Source organism: Tenrec ecaudatus, chromosome 4, assembly GCF_050624435.1.
Source record: "Tenrec ecaudatus isolate mTenEca1 chromosome 4, mTenEca1.hap1, whole genome shotgun sequence".
Taxonomy (NCBI): domain Eukaryota; kingdom Metazoa; phylum Chordata; class Mammalia; order Afrosoricida; family Tenrecidae; genus Tenrec; species Tenrec ecaudatus.
In genome coordinates, this window is record NC_134533.1 from 12448773 (window position 1) to 12463807 (window position 15035).

Consider the following 15035-nt stretch of genomic DNA (forward strand, 5'->3'; position numbering starts at 1 on the left):
GCAGCATTGCTCTGCAGGGGTCTCAGGATTGCCGATCTTCACTGGAGCAGACAGCCTCATCTTCCTCCCAAGCAGAGCCCGGGGGATCTGAAGCGCCCACGTTGTGGTTAGCCACCTAATACTTCACACCCTGTGAGACCCTTTTCAAGGATCTCGGACAGCAGAATTACAGAGCCAGCAAGCGTGGAACAAATAGGACTCCGGGGGACACGCAGTGGGGGTTGGTGAGGGCTTCCTGGTGGGGTGGACGGGCATGCAGGGTCCAGAGGGATGAGCAGGAGCTCGCTGCCGGGCAGGGCCTTCAGGTTGACTCTTCTCCTCTCCCCACGCTGCCCTCCTCACGTCTGCCCTGTGGAGCTCTGTGCTGAACCCCGCCGTCAGCTGCGAAGCCACCACGGGGTTGCCAGAGAAAACACGGATGTGAGTGTTCCGAGCGGGCAGACACGTGGGGCGGGTACACGTGCTTGGAGTTACCGGGCAGGTATCGCAGGTGTGGGCACGGCAGCCTGTGTGCGTCTGGGTGGCCACAGCACCCAAGCTTTGATCTCTGAGCCCTGGTGGCTTCCCTGCCAGACTGGCCTCTTGTCCTTCCCAAGCAGGAGGGTGGCTGGCAGGAGAGATGCAGCAGTTTACGGGGCTCTGAAAGGAGCCCGGCAGCACCCGGATCCCATGGGCTTTCTTCAATGTCAAACAAACAGCCTGAATGGATTTGTTCCCTCCCAATGAGCAGCGGCAGCAGCTGGGGGATCGGGGACACTGGGGGAGTGGGCAGAGGGGCGTTGAGAAGCCCACACCTGGCCACAGCTGGTAGAGAGGTTGCCAAGGGCTCCAGAGGGCCCAGGACATCTCAGGGCCCAAGTCATCTGCAGTCACGGATCCGCAGCCCTGAGCTGTTACTGGCCTGGAGGTGGAAGCTTGGCCTTGTCTTCAGGACTGGCCCACACAAACCCTGACGCAGAGGCCCTGCCTGCAGTGGACAATTCTGCACTGACTCCATTTGGGCCAGCAGGAACAAATGGGAGCCTGGAGCAGACACGTTGCTTGGAAAATCAAGCCGAGGGTGGGGCTAGGGACAGGAAAGGGTAGGCATGTGAACCCCCAGATGATCAGTGTCAGCAGGGCTCTGGGCAGTCAGTTCTAGCCTCATCAACTCTTAGACCACTCGAAGCCCAGAGAAGTACACGGACAGGTCCCTGCACTGTCCTGGGGTGAAGTCCTAACTTCAGTCAGTCACCCCTTAATGGAGTGCCTCCACCATGCTCAGCCTCTGGAACTGGGGTTCCAGCACTTAGATGGTGTCCTGACAGAATTCTGAATGCTACCCCTAAGGCTGGCAAGCTGGTGGGCTTCTTATTCCCCTGCCCCGCCCTGTGCTGCCTGACCATACTACAAAGTCAGTACGTTAGCTGGGCCAGCAGGGGAGACTCTGAGCGCGGAGAAGAAGCCACGCAGAGCGGACCAAGCTGATCAGGTCAAGCCCCCAGGAGAGGGGACCACCGGATGGCTGAGCTGAGCAGGAGAAGCCCTCCCCACCCATCTTGGGAACATGGACCACCTTGGGGCAAGGGACTCTGCAAGTTCCAGGCCAGGCAGACACTGTCACTGGAGAGCCTTGGACCAGACACTTCTAGATAGGTTTTTTTATTGAAAACACATGCCCTTCTCCCAAGGAAAACAGAAGAAGATAGGAAATAGATATCACTTGTCGTTTCTCTAGGGAAAGTGTGCCTCTATCCTTCTGGGGGTGGGGGTGTGGTGTGTGTGTGTGTGTGTGTGTGTGTGTGTGTTTTAAAGAATACTCCTTAGAGGCAAGGACGGTAAGACTTGGTTTCAGGTACGTTGGTCGTATTGTCGGGAGAGTCCAGCCCCTGGAGAAGGACATGATGCTTAGTAAAGCCAAGGAGAAGGCTCAAGGGCACAGCTCTGAGACCAAGGTTCATGGGAAGGGGCCAGCTGGAGGCTAAGACTCATGACGCCTGCCTGGTAAGGGCAAAACGCATGTACAGAGGTGTAGTTATAGCTGTGTGTGTGTTTGTGTTTGTCTGTGGTCTGCATGTCTGTGTGTCAGGGGTGTGTCTGTGCGTGTATATCTGTGTATGTATGGGTCTGGGTGTGGATGTGATATGTCTGTGTATGTCTAGATATGTGTGTGTGTGTGTGTACACGAATGATTCCCAGCGGCAGGGAGGAGATGGGTATATGTAGGTCCCAGGCTCCCACCCAGAAATTCTACATCAGCAGATCTGTATGCACCCTTGCCAGCCCCTGGACGCCTATGTAGGGGTCACCATGCTGCTCTGTGAGATGAGCCCATCCCCTTGCTCAGTCTCAGTACCTGCCCCAGAACTGGGCATCGGCTGGGGGGGGGGGCGTGCCAAGGCCCCACGTAGCTGGAGCTGCTGAAAAGCATCCCGGGCATGTGTGCAGGGTCTGGCAGGGCAGGCATCTCTGGCTGGGCTGCACAACTTGGGCTCCCCTTAGTAAGCACTGCCCAGCACCCATTGCTGCACCCCTGCTCTGCCCGGTGTGCCCCCTGACCCAGCAGCAGCAGTCAGACAATGCAGACCCAGGGCCCAGCCCAGATGGAACCAGAATGAGCCTGGTGGTGAGCTCCTGGTGGCGTGTGTGCCGAGAGCACCACTCAGCCAGCACCACCCACCTCAGCCTGCCAACACCCCTCAGAGGCAGGCCTGTGGTGCTGGCGATCCGTGCTGAGACCCCCAGCACACGGGACCATGCCCGTGTGTGTCAGGGGCAGCAGGTTGCCAGCCCTTTCTTCCTAACCTCCTCTGGGCAGATGGACCACTAAGCTCCGCCCAGCAGAGTAAGCATTTGCCATCCCCAGGGGCTCCCAACCCCAGGCCTGGTTGGTCCTTAGAGGGCCAGCAGGCAGCTGCCGTAGAGAGAGGACTGGCCTGGCTGAAGAAGGCCTCCTCTCCCACAGCAGTGGGAGCTGCGGGTGGAAGGCAGCCAGCCTGGCTCCAGAACTTGAACACTTCAGCCCGCATCTTAGCACCCAGGTGCCGACCAGCTCTGTGAGGTAGGCTGCCTGCCCCACTTTACAGGAGGTGCTGGGAGCTTGGGGATGCCAAGCCCACTGCCCAGGCCGCCCCCCACCCTGGAGGGAAGCAGTGGGCTGGAGTTTGTCCTGACAGCTGTCTCCGAGCTTGAGCGTTAGGGGGCTTGAGGACTGGGTGGGGTCTGCAGCCTGGGGCAGTCAGTGGGTCGGTCACTGCGGGTGGGGGTGAGGGCAGGAAGTGGGGACTGGGGCGGAGTAGCAGAGAGCTCGGTTTGGTTTGAGAACATCCTTTCTTCGCAGCCAGACTGGGCGGCGTGTGTCCTTTGAAAGGCAGCAGAGAGCCTCTGCTCGGCCCAGGAAAGGCCTCCGCTTTCAAGCTTCCAGTGGCTCCCATTTCCAATCACAGCTTCAGAGGGCGCCTGTCATTTATACATCTCAGGACGCACGACCCCCGCTGCTTTACGATGGGCATCACGGCACCGTTCAGGTTAAACTTTTATACAGTTCGGAGCAGGTGGTGGGCTGGGCGCCCAGCTCCGTTCCCGCCGCCGGAAGCCTGCTGAAAGGGGCCCATCTGGGGACGGAGGGGCCGGGCACTTCAACAGGGCAAGAAACAGAGAAGGCGGGGCCCGGGGCGCAGGGGGCCTGCCATTAGCCTGGGCGTCAAGTCGTGGGGGGCGTACGGGCAGGCAGCAAAGAGAACAGTTGGTGCGCAGCCACCTGCTGCAGACGGGCCTCATGTTGAGGCTGGCGAGGGGATGCGGGCTGGGGGATGGATGGAGAGCTGGTCCTCTCAGCCACAGGGTAGCCAGAGTGGCCCTCTCTCTGTAAGCTCCCCCCTCTTGCTCAGGTTCTCTGGGGCGGGGGAGGGTTCTCCACAGCTGATGCTGGGGGTGGGCTCAAAAAAGGAACGCCCAAGACCAGCGGTTCTCGATCTTCCTCATACCGAGACCCTTTCGTACAGTCCCTCATGTGGTGACCAACCCCCCCACTATAGTTATTTTCGTTGCTATGTCATTACTGTCATTTGCTACTGTGATGGATTGGGCGGCCCCTCTGAAAGGGTCCTTTGATCCCCAAAGGGGTCGAGACACAGGTTGAGAACCACTTCTCAAGACCAAGGAGTGGACAGACAGACAGAAGGACGTGGGGGAGGGGGCCGAGCCCCAGACCACTCCCTGCAAGCACACGGTCTTTAGCAGAAAAACCAAATGCAGCTGCCTTCAGTTCCATCCTCCCCCAAGGAACTGTGATGAGTGTTCAGACTCCGGTCCCCTGTCCTTTCTCTCGTGACGAGAGCCTCTCAGTGGCAGGCAGGGCAACCGTGTGCCACCCAGGAACCCCAGCACCTCCAGCCTTTCCCCCAAGGAGGTGGAGGTCCTTGCCCTGGAGGGAGGGCCGGATGGGGTGGCAGTCGGGCTCCAGTCTTGCAGTTGGAACACACCCTCCCCTTCCTGGGGTCCTTGGGACTAAAGTGGGTCTGCTGTGGCTGGGCCCTCCGGCCTGAGCTGGCTGGCCCCGTCAGTCCCTTGAATGTGTCTGCTCTCCAAACCACACCCTCTCCGGCTGGAGATGGTGATTGTGACCTTGGCTGGGAGGCCAAGCCCTGACCCCTGGGCCAGCTGCACAACTGACCAGCAGGCTGTCATCCCCTGGCTGAAGGTGCACCTGTGGAGCAGCCGCTTGGCTCAGAGAGTCGGGGGGTGGGAGCCCCCCTATGAGGCCTCCAGGGAGGAGAAGGTGGACAAAGAAAGCAGAGGGCGGAAGACCACCAAGGGGAAGGGAAGAAGAGAGGAGCCCTGGGAAGTGGCCCTGAGGCCCCAAGGAACGGGAGCATCTCAGGAGTGGGGCTTGAGGGGCTTGGCAGATAGGCGCCCGGGGAGACGGTCTGAGGACACAGTCACTGAGCCCCCACGGTGCTGTCGGTGCTGGGCAGTGCCTCCTTGGATGCTGATAAAAGCCCGGGGTACTATGGCCGGTCCTAGACACCAAGTTCACTGCCCTGCAGTCCATGCTGACTCAGTGTGACCCTGGAGGACTGAGCAGAACCAACCCCTGTGGGTTTCCTAGGCTGTGAGCCCTTACGGAGTGAAAAGCCTCATCTTTGCTCTGGTGGGTTTGAACTGCTGACTTGTGGTTAGCAGCTCCTCTGTTAATCCATCAGGCTCCCGGGGCTCAATGAGAAGCCCCCAGCAAGTAGATGATGCAATCAAGTCTCACACAGGCGGGCAGGTAGTGACCAAGAGCGGTTGTGACGGAAGGGCTGGAGGTTCAAGTCCAGGCCGCAAGGCCGTGGAATGACAATCCCTGATGCTTGGCCCACAGCTGTCCCGGGGCAGTGCCGGGGTCTGGCTACGGGCTGTGCCAAGGGCCCTGATGTCATCCTGGCCTGCGGGAGGCGGAAACTTGAGAAGTGAAACCAGCCATCACCTAACGGCAGCTGGGCCACAGATTTCCAGCGTGCAGTGCCAGGCGAGCTCCGTCCCGCCCACGGGCCTGAGGGCCCTGCCCTCTCCTCCTCCAGGGCTAGGGGAAGACCTGGCCAAGGGCCAGGAGCCGCAGCAGCCTGGCTGGGCACACTCAGGGTGAAGCATCAGCTTCCCCATCGGGGAAGGCAGAGACCTCGGAGCCAACGCCCTGGGAACCCAGCCACGAGGCTGCCGGTCTCTGCGCTTTCCGGAACAGCCGTGGCGGGCTCACCTCAGCAGCAGGCTCCCCGAGGGTGGGGGCTGGAGGGGGCGGGTGGGTGGCTGCTTGGCGAACCACCGCCTCCCTCACCACCCGCTGCCTGAGCTGACCCACTTAGGTGGCCCAGGCATGAGGGAGACAAGGTAGGGAGGGCTGGGACCCCAGGCAGGCCTCCCACACATCCCAGGGTGGGGGCCTCTCAGAGGGTCACCTCCAAGGACCCAGGCACCGATCCATCAACCAGCCCAGACACGATGCTAGGGGCCTGGCTCCCGCCTACTCTCGGCCTCACACAGTGCTGGTGCCAGTCCGTGCCAGCTGGCACATCCCAGGATGCATCTGCCCTCTCAGGGGTGGCTCGGACATCGGGTGTATGGCAATGGCCTCAGCATGCCGGGTCTGCATACCAGGTCGACACACTCTCGTGCATGCAGCAAGCCCAGCCGTCATCAGCGAAGTCTGTCCCAACCGATGCCGCCAGTGAGAGCAGCCAAAGAAGGGGACAGGTGGGTCACGGCGCTGCTGTTACACCAAGGGGGAGACAGGCTCGGGAAGGCCCCGGGGCCATGTCCCACCTTGCCTGGCAGGCGCAGCTCGGGAACAGCACCCAGGCCTGGTGACCGCTGCGTTCTTGTCTCCCCGTGCAATGGAGCATGCCTGGTCCCGGTGATGAGGGAGGAAGCCCAGTGTGGACCATACAAGGAGAGGTGGTGAGGCTCTCGTGGATACAAGCTCTCGGATAAATAAACAGGCTTCGGCGCCGGACATGCAGAGGGGCATCCCCAGAGGGGTGGGGCAAGCGCTGCGTCTCAAGCCTGCTGCCTCACTGGGTGCGGCCAAGTCCCTTCCAATGCATGACGGACCTTCCCTGTGCAGTAGAACGGAACACTGCCCGGCCGGCCCGGCCCAAGCTGTCCTCGCCTCGCCATGCACGCTGCACCTGAGCCCCTTGACATGGCAGCCACCATGTCATCCAAGCTCGCTGGGCCTTCTCCTTTTTCGACGACCCTCTCCTTTCCCAAGCAGGCTGAGCCTCTCCAGGGACTGGCCTCTCCTGACAACACATCCAGGGCATAGGAATCTCTCCACCCTGGCCTCTAGGGTGCAGGCCGCCTGTCCTCCTTCCAAAGCGGGTCTGTTTGTCCTTCAAGTCTCGGGGTTCCAGCCCCGACTGGGCCAATGACAAGGGGTCTAAACTGCATCTGTGAGATGGGCTGGGGGCCCTGCCCCTTGGGTGGGGGGGCTGTTCCGAGGGTTTGGCGAGGGAAGGTCGCCACAAGGGCTTCTCCCCATGGGGGTGCTGGCACGCTCCATCTGTGCCGCTCGGGGATTCGCCCCTCTCGTGATCGTCCATGAAGATGTGGGTTCGCAAGGGGACCTCCCCATCTCTTGGGGGAGCCAGGGCTGCACCCCCCACCACTGTAGCTCTGGCTCAGGCTGTCCTGGACTCCAGAGGAGAGCGTGTTGGAGGGTCAAGGCGGGGCTGCAGCAAGAAGAGCTTCCGGGTGGGGGTTGGGGTGGAGCTGAAGGAGAGGGGGTGCTTGGTGATGAGAGGGGTGGGTTTGGAGGAGGAAGCCAGTCAGTCCTGGGTTCAAAGCCTGCCTCCCTATCAAATTGTTCCCGGTGGTGTCCTGGCAGTGCAGTGGGGTGAGAGTTCTGCCGCCAACCAAAAGGCCGGTGCTTCCCACTGGCCAGTGGCTCCCCGGGAGAGAGATGTGGCTGACTTGGCAGCCCTCTGCCCTGTGGGGTCGCTATGAGGGACAGCAAACTCAACGGCACGGTTGGTTAGGTGTCCTGGGCCTGGAACCCAGCCCCCCAATGTCTGCTATAACTCTGGGGAAGGGGGCACCGTATGGGGAGCTGCTGCAAAGTGTAAGCGTAACCCCTTCCGCCCGTCAACAATGGGGGGCGGCTTGTGGGATAAAGGCCTGGCTACCTGTAGCCATTGAGATGCCAACAGACGCACCCCTTCTGGGGACCTCCTACTCTGTCACAGGGTCTCGCTGTGTGCCCCAGCGTCAGCACCATACCTTGGGCTGCGAACTGAAACTCTGCAGGTTTGATTCTACCCAGGAGTGCTTTGGAAGAACCTTCCAAAAGGTGACAGCCGTCGGAAGTCACTGGGGCGCGGGTCTCTTCCGACACAGGTTCACTGTGAGCTGGAACGGACTCAGTTGCTTGCATACTGTCTTGGAGGCTTTGGGCAGTGAGGTAGTTAGTTTATTGTGCCAACCTGACTGATAAACACATGTGCGGTTAATTGAGGGATAAATGGCTCGGTGAGCCTCGCCTTTCTAGTTCTCGGGTCTCTTGCTTTCTGATGGTCGGACCAGGGTGCAGTTGCCTTAGCCAGTTCTCTGCTTTAGCTGGCAAGGCTCACTTCCTGCAAGGCATCCCTGAGGAGAAGCCACATGAACCTACCCAGATGCAGCCCTGGGTGCTGGAGCAGCCATGTGGAGACCCCTGCCAGCGCTGAGATGTTTACACATTCACTGACTCAGCTTTCCTCCTGCAGTCGGCATCATTGCATGCGTTTTGTGAGATGGAGGACTTTGTGGATTGGTGTTGGACATATGAGTTAAGGGGTTCATGTTGGACTTGTGGGCTTGGGCAGTACTGGGTTGGGATGTTTTCTGATGCGCACTTAACCTTTATATAAAACTCTCTTATACATGAGTTTCTGTGGATGTGTTTCTCTAAAGTACCCAGACTAAGGCAGTGTAATACACAGTTACTAGGTTTAGCTGTTAACCAAAAGGTGGGGTCCAAATCCATCTCTTTCTCTCTCCCCTCCTTATCCTTTTCTCTCTCACTTACACACACACACACACACACACACACACACACACACACACACTGAGTCAATTCTGACTTACAGCGACTATGGGACAGAAGAGAACTGTCTCCTTGGGTTTCCCAGGCTGTGACTCTTGACAGGAGCAGAAAGCCTCATCTTTTCCTCTTGCAGCGGTTGGTGGATTCAAACTGTCCACCTTGTGGTTGGCAGCCCAAAGCATGAGCCGCTATGCCACTGGGGCAACCTCCAAAAGATGGCAACCATTGGAAAACCCACAGGGTCCAGTTCTCCCAGGGCACCCCAGAAGTCACCAGGAGCTGGCATCCAACCAGCTGGACTTAGACTGTAGCCAGTGTGGTTCTTCTGCAGCCGCAAGCCAGACACTTGCTACCTGCCATTGCTGAGGTTTGTAGCTGAGCCAAGCCGCCTAGAGAACTGTATCGAGCTGTCCTCCCTCCCACACCAGAGAGGGTTTAACATAAGCTAAATGCAGGGGCACCCAGCACCCGAGGGGACCGGGACTCATAGGGCAGCCTCATGGCAGAGGCCCAGCCCTGCAGCTCCCCGGCCACCTCCACAGGGCGCCCTCTGAGCGAAAGCAGTCCTGGGCTGGGAGGTGCAGGTGGAGTATCTAATGAAGGGGCATCAATAATAAATTAACCTCCAGTAAGTCCGGGACATCAATCATAAATTAATTAAACGGCTCCAGGAGAGGCCACACCGAGAGGCTGACATGGGATAGACGGAAGCAGCAGCCAGTCTTACCTGCTGCGAGCTGGGCCCACCGCCTCAGCCCCCAGCCTGGCAGAAACCTCCCAGGTGTGGAGCTCGCCCAGCCCAGGTGAAGGATGGCAGGGCCTGCTCTCCCGCCCACCGTGGCTCTGTGCACCTGCAGACACTGAAAGGGCTCTGATGAGCCTTCCCAGAATAGGCAGCCCCTGGCCGGGACTCAGGCGGTGAGATTTCAAGGGGTAATTTGGTGGGAAGATGAGCAGATGCCTGGAGATGACATGTGAGAACTGCCCGATTGCCTCTGTTCACCCCAACGCCCCCTCTCCTGCCTCTTCCCCTGGCTTTCACGCCCTCCCTGCCCAAGGTGACCACTGCCCGAGCTCAGATGCCACCTGGCCACTCTGTCCCAGTCTCTCCACCTCCTTTCTAGTGAAGGGTCACCAGCAGGCCCCAGACCTTTTAATTTTGTATACCCTTCAGTCCCCGGGGCCCCTCCCCAACTCACATGCTCAACCTGAGCTTCTCTTGTGGGTCCATGAACCTTACGCTGCACCTCAAGTGGCACTCAGTGGAGTGCCAGTGATGAACCTAGGGGCCCATGCTTGAGCCCACTCCGTGGCCCTGTGGCAGAAAGCCCTGACCACCTGTGTCCACGGCGCACAACACCGCCCCACGGAGGCCGGGCCACATGTGGCAGGGTGCCACCTCCCCAGGCCACCTTCTCTACCACGGTCCAGCTCTACTCCTAGTTGCCCCTCGGAACCTAAGCCACAGGCCCTTGCTGCCAGGTCTGCCCTGATCCCCTGCCTCTGTGCCTTGTGTCCTTAATGTCCATAAGACTGTGAGCCCTTGAGAGTGGGCCCCACCGTTCACGGGCTTTGGTGCGCCCCATCCTTGGTCCAGGCCCGCCCAGCAGGTGCCCAGGGCCCAGCTGTGGGTTATAGCAGAGCAGCTCCTGTCCCGCAGCAGTGAGGACCTCCTCCTTCTGCAGGGCACTGGTGCCTGAGAAGCCAGGCCCAGGGGGAGGTTGGGGTCCACGCCTCATCAGCCAGTGGTCTGCCCCGGTGCTCATGGAGGTTGCCCCCAGGGAGCCTCTCTCTGTGGGAAAGTCAGGTTGCAATTGCAAACCCTGTTTGAGGGCCGGCCAAGGCCACAATCTCTTGACTCAGCAGGCGGGAGGGCGGGCGCGCGGCCAGTGTGTCTTGTCACCAGCCCCGCCATCTTTCAGACGCAGCAGATGGAGGTGCAGAGAGGGACCCGGGATGCAGACTTGGGTCTGGACTCCAGCGCCCACACCTGCACTGCCTTTGGGTTCTAACGCTGCCTCTTGTCTTCGGGAGGCCAGTCCCCGGCTGGTGCTCTGGGCCAGCCAGGGTGGTGTTGGGATCATGGTGGGGTGTGTTTGGGCACCCTGTCTTCTAAGGAATACTGAGAAAGCAGGAGATTCGGCTCCCTCAGCCCCCAAACTCCCGCAGAGAGAAGGCGGCTCCCCCGCCCCCACGGTTCTCGCCTGCTCCACACACCCACTGCCACCAGGCTGGCCCAACACAGAGAATCCCGCCCGTCCCCACTCCACCAGCCGCTCCACGCCCTCGCACCCCTCGCTTCCCACCAACGTGCTCTGGCCACACGTGGCTCCACACGCCTGCCCTGGGTGGCCCCGCTCACCTTACCCATTGTCTTGCACGCCTGGCAAACACCCCAAGAAAACACCACCCCCCTTCGCCCATCTCCATACTGTCCCCACCCCACCCTGGCAGTCTCCCTGAGTGGCCTTCCGAGTGGCACAGAGGTCCCCCCAACCCCAACCACCCCCTGTTCTGGTCTCCCTTGACCCTCCACTTCCTCACCCACCCAGGCATCCACTCCATCCAGACTTACACACACTGCCCTGCCCAAGCCAGAGAGCTACTGCTTCTGCTGGGCCTGGGGCCTTGAGTTCCCAAACCGCCTGCAGCCCTGCCCACTGGAGTGGTAACCACACCCGCGCCCGCCAGGGCTCGGCGGTTGGTGGAGATTTATCTTCTGCTGACCACACGCTCATTGATGCTCCCCCAGAGTCACTTGCCCGTCTGCTGGAGGTAATGGGAAGCTATTCCGGTGAGAAATTGAGCGGGATGGAGAGCAGGGCCAACAGGTGATTGAATGCTGAGGTTCCCCTCTGATCCCAGAGAGAGGACTGCAGAGGCAGGTATGGGAAAGGCATGCAGTGTGTGTGTGTGTGGGGGGGGGGTTATGGGGGGGTGGTTAGAGAACGAGGGAGAAACTTCTACTCACAGGCTGTGCTCGGTGCTGGCCAGGGAGGCCCGATGTCCCAGCACCTCTGGCTCGGAGCCGCAGGCCCCAGGACTGATGGGGCCTCAGAGGAAGGGAAGGCTGCCAGGTGCTGAGGGAAGCAACTCTGGGTGAAACGTGGGCACCGGAAACAGGGGTGAGCACCCCACGTTGAAGAACCTCAGCTCCCGAGTGCTAGCTTCCATCCAATATCGCAGGCCAGCCCCAGCCCACCCCCCGACCCCACCCCTTAAAGCAGCAACCATGCCCAGTGGCAGCATGGTGGTACCTGCTAGGGCAGGCCCTTGCCTCCGACCTGACCTCGGAGGGCTCTGAGGACGGCCTGGCCCCTCCTCTCAGTGCCCCTGACTGGCCCTGCCTGACCCCCTCCTGCTGTACAGGGTCCCAGCATCCCAGGCAAAGTGAAGCAAGACTGGAAGGGGCTCCCGGAGCCGGATTGCTAAGGCTGAGGCACAAACCGGAACAGACAGACGGACGGAGGTTCGGAGGGTGAACTGGGAAGAGTACACCAACAGATCTCAGTATGCCAGCCCCCTTGGTGGGGGCTCCAAACTCAGAGAGCGGCCCATGGGCAGCGCCTCTGGGGAGGCCAGGTGGGAAGGGCCTTAGGCAGCCCTCTGACAACTAGGGGGCCACCTGCAATGCCAGGCGGTGCATGGGTGGCAGCCCACAAAGCAGGGCCAGTCCCACCAGAGCACGGCAGGGCTGTGTCCTGTGTCCTGCTGCTGTCCATGTGGCTTGACACGGGAACAAAACTTTCTGCCACGGGGCTGAGCTGTGTCATGGGCAGCCAGTGACAGCAGACCCTATGCAGAACACTGGAGAAATGGGACAGATTGCAGAGAAACGTGGGTCTGTAGCCTCTCTTGCCCCGTTCTGGGCATCTCTCCTCCAGACTCTGTTCTCAGACACCAGGACCCTGGCAGCCATCCTTGCCGCCCACACTTGGATGCAGAGAGGTGGCAATAGGGACTCTGGGCCACACCTGACTCCCCCACCCCCGCCCCGAGGTTGCCCACTGCCCTTCTTCCTTGCTCCGAGAGGTCTGAAGGCAGCCCCTGTACATCCCTCGGCCCCCAACGGCACCCAGTGCCCTGCCCCTAGCCCTGCATCCACCCCGTGGGTGCACTGACCCACTTTGTCTCCCTGCCCCCTCCCAGCACACCCCACTTCCACACGCTGATCCTACTGCCTCCCCACCCCCTCTCACCGAACTCAGAGCCAAAGGAAATTCTCCCGAGAAAACACACGCACGCTTCCCAAGTCTTCCTCCCACACAGGTACCCCAGATCTGTCAGGAGCAGCCATTCCCGGACCTGGAGGCACGTCTGTAGCCCGAGGCGAAGGCTTCCTTGGGGCCACTCGGGATGGTGAAGTGGCTGCAACCAGGCCCTGGACCATCCCCGAGAGACCTGGGGCCTGGTTCTGGCCCACCAGTGACTCATAGTGGCAGCAGCTCCTGCGTTCCCCGAACCGGGAGCTACCCTGGGGTCCTCTAGTTCTCAACAACAGACCCGCACTGTCTGGCTCCCCCCTGGCCCTCCCTGCCTCCCTTTCCCGGGCCTGCCGGCCATCCACTGCTCTCACCACTTAACTAGAGCCCCAGCCCCAGGACAGTCTTCAAGGTTCACCTTCTCCTTCCATCCACTGGAAAGGGGCTCTGAGAGGGTAGTCACCTGCTCAAGGTCACCGTCAAGCCAAGTCCTGGCCCCAAATGCACTAGATGGTCATCCTCCAGCCTTTTAGAACCTCAACAGCATCTCCATGCACCACTCTAGAAATAAGCTGCTCGTGGTATCCTGCTCTCTGAGGACCCCAACATTGCCTTCCTGGGCACCAGCACACCTGCCCAGCCCACTGCCCCAAGAGATCTACCCAGATATGCAGATTTCACATCTTCAAGAGTTCTCTTGGGAAGGGGGTCTGCCAATCCCCCCTCTGCAAAGTAGAACACTGTGGGCCGCTGGGTGAGCCTCCAGTAGGACGGGTGGGGCCCAACGCAACCCTAGCACAGCCCCCTCCAGTGGCCTCGGTTTTCCAGTCCCCTTGCTCAAGTGTTCTGTGGGACCCAAAGGCTGCCAGGCACCCCGGAAGCGAGGCAACTCCCAGTCCCCCTGTAGCGGACCCAGGGAGCCATCCGTGGCTAAAGCAGGGCCTGGTGACTGCAGCCCTTGGCTGGCTGAAACACCCATCATGGATCCCCCAGCCCCATTGGCTTGTCCAGGTACAAGTTCAAAGGCAGTGGTCACTGTTGAGGAGCGGTCACCCCGCCCTTATTGCCTGCAGCTGGCTGGATTCATGAGTCCAGGAGAGGGCTAGATCTGGGTAAGTCCCTGCCTGGTCACCATCAGGGGCCTCCTGGTGGAAGCTTCTCCAGCTCATGTCCATTGGAAAGGACACTGGCCCTCCTCACTTGCCAGGCCAGGGTACCCAACAGGCACGGATGCCAGCCCCAGTATCACCGGGCTGGGAGGGTGGGCGACCCGGCCGGCCCGGCCCGCCTTTTCTGTCCACCAGACCTGAGACCACCCGGCTGCCCTCACAGCCAAGGCCACTTCTCAGTCACTGCTAGGAAGTCCAGCCACGCAGAGACACCACCCCCTCCTCCAGCTCCCAGTGCCATCACCCAGGCTACGGCCAAGTCACTGACCATAGCAGTGGCCTGCCAGGCTAAGGAGGATTCCTCACCCCCATGCCAGCGGCAGCGCCTAGCCACTGCCAGCCCGGAGCCCACCGGGCTGCGGGGCCACTACCTACCTGTGCAGGGGTTGCACCGCCTCACACCTGGGCCACCGCCACCTCGCCAAGGTGGGGGGGGGGTGAGCCTCTGGCACGCGCGCCTGGGAAACCACGCTGCTGGTGCCAGCCCCACGCTGCCCACGCCCGTGCCAGGGTGTCACTATCCCCACCTCGGCGCCAGGGCCACCGCGGACCTCACACCTGCCACGGGCGCGCGTGGCAGCCGCACCTCCGCCCGCCGACCCGTCGGGCCGGCCACGGCGCGCCCGCGGCACTGCCCAGCCCGCCGCGCGCCCGCCCGCGCCCGCGCCCGCGCCCCGGGCACTATCGGCCCGCCGCGCCCGGGGCCCCATACCTCCGGCCCGCCGCAGGGATCGGCCCGCCGCCGCCGCCGCCGCGACCGCCACCTCCATCCTGGGCTCCCCAAGGCCCCGATTCACTAACGCCGCTTCCGCAGGGCGCCGGCGCCGGCGCGAAGACCGCCTCCGCCCCCCGGGGGACGCTGCGTCCTTTACGTAAACCCCACTCCGCCGCCAGCGGTGACCATGGCGACGGCCGTGGGGCGGCAGCGCCCCCTGGTGCCAGGGAGGGGAGCGGCGGGAGGCCGAGCCGGCCGGGCCCCCGGAGCGGGCGCGGGCGCGTGGGGGCGGTGGGCGCGAGCCGCGGCGGGGGCTCCGGGGGCGGCAGGGAGGGCCGGGCCGGGCCGAGCCCGGAGGGTGCAGCCGGCGGGGGAGACGCTTGGGTCTCGTTCCTCCGGGGCCCCGC

General features: G+C 61.6%; 1 protein-coding gene across 1 annotated transcript in view; it reads right to left on the reverse strand.

The window, feature by feature from the left end:
• The window catches only part of DAGLA (diacylglycerol lipase alpha), a 57965-nt gene extending 43213 nt beyond the window's left edge, over positions 1-14752 (reverse strand). The window contains exon 1 of the mRNA XM_075545636.1: positions 14626-14752. The gene's annotated coding sequence lies outside the window, so the exon portion shown is untranslated. The remainder of the gene's footprint in view (positions 1-14625) is intronic.
• Between the last annotated feature and the right edge of the window lie 283 nt (positions 14753-15035).